The sequence below is a fragment of the Montipora foliosa genome, chromosome 1, assembly GCF_036669935.1.
Source record: "Montipora foliosa isolate CH-2021 chromosome 1, ASM3666993v2, whole genome shotgun sequence".
NCBI lineage: Eukaryota > Metazoa > Cnidaria > Anthozoa > Scleractinia > Acroporidae > Montipora > Montipora foliosa.
In genome coordinates this window covers 29,369,259-29,371,758 of record NC_090869.1, presented here as the reverse complement: position 1 = coordinate 29,371,758, position 2,500 = coordinate 29,369,259, and the positions used below count along the sequence as shown (strand labels likewise).

General features: G+C 39.9%; 1 protein-coding gene and 1 pseudogene across 1 annotated transcript in view; one reads left to right on the top strand and one right to left on the bottom strand.

The window, feature by feature from the left end:
* Positions 1 to 845, bottom strand: part of LOC137996148 (uncharacterized) — a 6,885-nt gene extending 6,040 nt beyond the window's left edge. The window contains exon 1 of the mRNA XM_068841576.1: positions 823 to 845. The gene's annotated coding sequence lies outside the window, so the exon portion shown is untranslated. The remainder of the gene's footprint in view (positions 1 to 822) is intronic.
* Positions 1 to 2,500, top strand: part of LOC138012563 (uncharacterized) — a 583,226-nt pseudogene that overhangs the window by 451,216 nt on the left and 129,510 nt on the right.

The window sequence follows — 2,500 nt, the reverse complement described above, 5'->3', positions numbered from 1 at the left end:
AAATACCGTTAGCTTGGATCGATAATTAAACAAAATTAAGGATCAGTTAAGCCCTTAAACAAGATCAACTTGTAGCGACGTCCCAGGAATAAATGAGACGATCGAATTCGTCAAAATAAAATTATATTGGATCGAATCTCAAGCCTTAAATGTCCTAAAAAGAAAATACCTAAGGTCAAGGTCTATGAAATAATACAAATTGTGGCCGGTAACTGCTTAGTCAAAGTAAAGACAAAGCCTTCAAAATGGCACCACGATAACTACGATATAAACGATACTGTCCTAAACGATTAACGTGAACCCCATCACCTAACAATAATTTCCCAGCCTTATTATAAAAACCCTTGTGAAACCAACAAAAAACGTAGGGAAGGGGTTCCAAAAGTGAATGAACTAACTCATTGCAGACGACCACCTTGTCGTTAAAAGCACATGGCGAACGACGAGGGATGACATGACAAACACATATCACCTTTACCGAAAAGCGATCGTGTAACAAGCGAACCAAAACTTCAATGGACGAAGCTACAAGCGAGGGCTCCTCGGTAGACAGATCATTAGTACCAATTTCTAGTATAACTATATCCGGGGTTGAGCTAGAAACTACATGGAGATCGTGAGACCAAAGTTTAGGAACAGTTCGGCCGCCCTGACCAAACAAGGTAACACGTGCACGGCTTGTAAGATTAAAATCGCCACGAGCCCGTTGCTGGAAACCCCGTTCTAAATCAGCAGAAAGTCGTTTAACGAAAGAGTGACCCCAAACCAAAACCCGGGGCAAATCGGAAGACATTAGAATAAAGAAAAAACAGAAAAAGTTACCGTAGACAGAGAAAACAGTTGTCGACGTCCTTTTTCGATGAAGAGCAGGGCATAATGACACATTACTCCGTGTGCCCACGTGATCAACAATGCGCTCTTATAGGGGGTATGAAGGAAAGCACCCGACCACCTACCCTGTCCTGAATTGATAATTATTTAATCTTAATTATGGGAAACTCATAGTAATGAATTGCTTAACATTAATTTTCGGGTGAAGACATAAAAATTCTATTTGTAAACAAATATTTCATCTATGCCATGAGCTCTTATCACATCTTCCAGTGGACCATAATACAATGAAAACAATAGGGGCCCAAGTACAGAACCTTGGGGAACGCCGAAAGAGTTATATTTTGGATCGGAGTAAGTTCCATTAACTATAACACGTTGAGGTCTTTCCTGAAGATATGACTTTAGCCATTCAAGGGCAAGGCCAGAAATACCATATTTATTCTCCAATCGGTTGATTAGTATTTTGTGGTCGATGGTGTCAAAAGCCGCTGATAAGTCCAAGAGGACTAGGACGCATTCATGTTGATTGTCAATGGCAGTGTTGATGTCATTAAACACTTTAAGTAGTGCTGACTCAGTGCTGTGATATTTTCGGTATGCTGATTGCATCTTAGCATAAAGCTGATGATCGGTTAGGTGATTGTCCAATTGAACGGCAGCAATTCTTTCCAGCGTTTTTGAAAGAAATGACAAGTTGGAAATTGGGCGGAAGTTGTTGTTGTCTTCCGGGTCCAAAGCTGGTTTCTTTAAAAGCGGATAAACAATAGATTCTTTTAACTTTGATGGAAAATGTCCCTGTTCCAAGGACGAATTGATGATTTCCGTTATAGTTGGTAGCAGTTGATTAATGCAGCCTTTTAAAATCCAGGTTGGGACGGGATCGAGTTGACAAGATTTCGTTTTCGATGACATGATTGAAATATAGTGTTTTTAATTAAAAAGATTGTAAATATTACATTTTACAGCTGGCACAGCCATTGCAATGTGATCTAACAATAAACTTTTAAATTTCAACTTGCTAGACAGTCAGTGTTTATGGCACATCCATTACTTTCTATCATAAATTAAAATTATGAAAAACCTGGAATGCTAGATGAAATAAGGCCTGATACATGTACATAGAATAGTTCCATACATGAATGTACAAAACTCACCTCTGTCATTGTTTGCATCCACAGTTGCTGCGACAGCAGTTCCTTCTACTTGTGTCTGCGTTGAATGATTAGATGATTCAGCAGGTGCTGTTGTGGTAAGTAATGCATGAGGTGGAACAGTACTGCCTGTATTTGTAGTATGCGTGTGGCGTGCGTTTACTGTAATGGAAGTGCTTGTAACAATTGTGTTTGTGTTAGGTGTAGGAGTTGTGCTTGTAGCGTGTGAATTACCTGAGTTCATACTACTCAAAGTGTTTGTGCCAGCAGCAGGAATGTGACCTGTGTTTTCCATGTGTACATGAGTGCCTGCATTTCTTGTGAGTGTATTACTTGTGTTTGTGATAGTGGTTGTAGTACAGGCAGCACTAGCATTTCTGGTTGGTGTATCTCTATGTATGGCACTAACAATGTTAGTGGCTTGATTTTGGCTGGATAGACTTTGCCCCAGCAGTGACTGTATGTTTTGCCTGAATAAGAATCCAGGATTGCTCTCAGACTGGTACTTGAAGGCA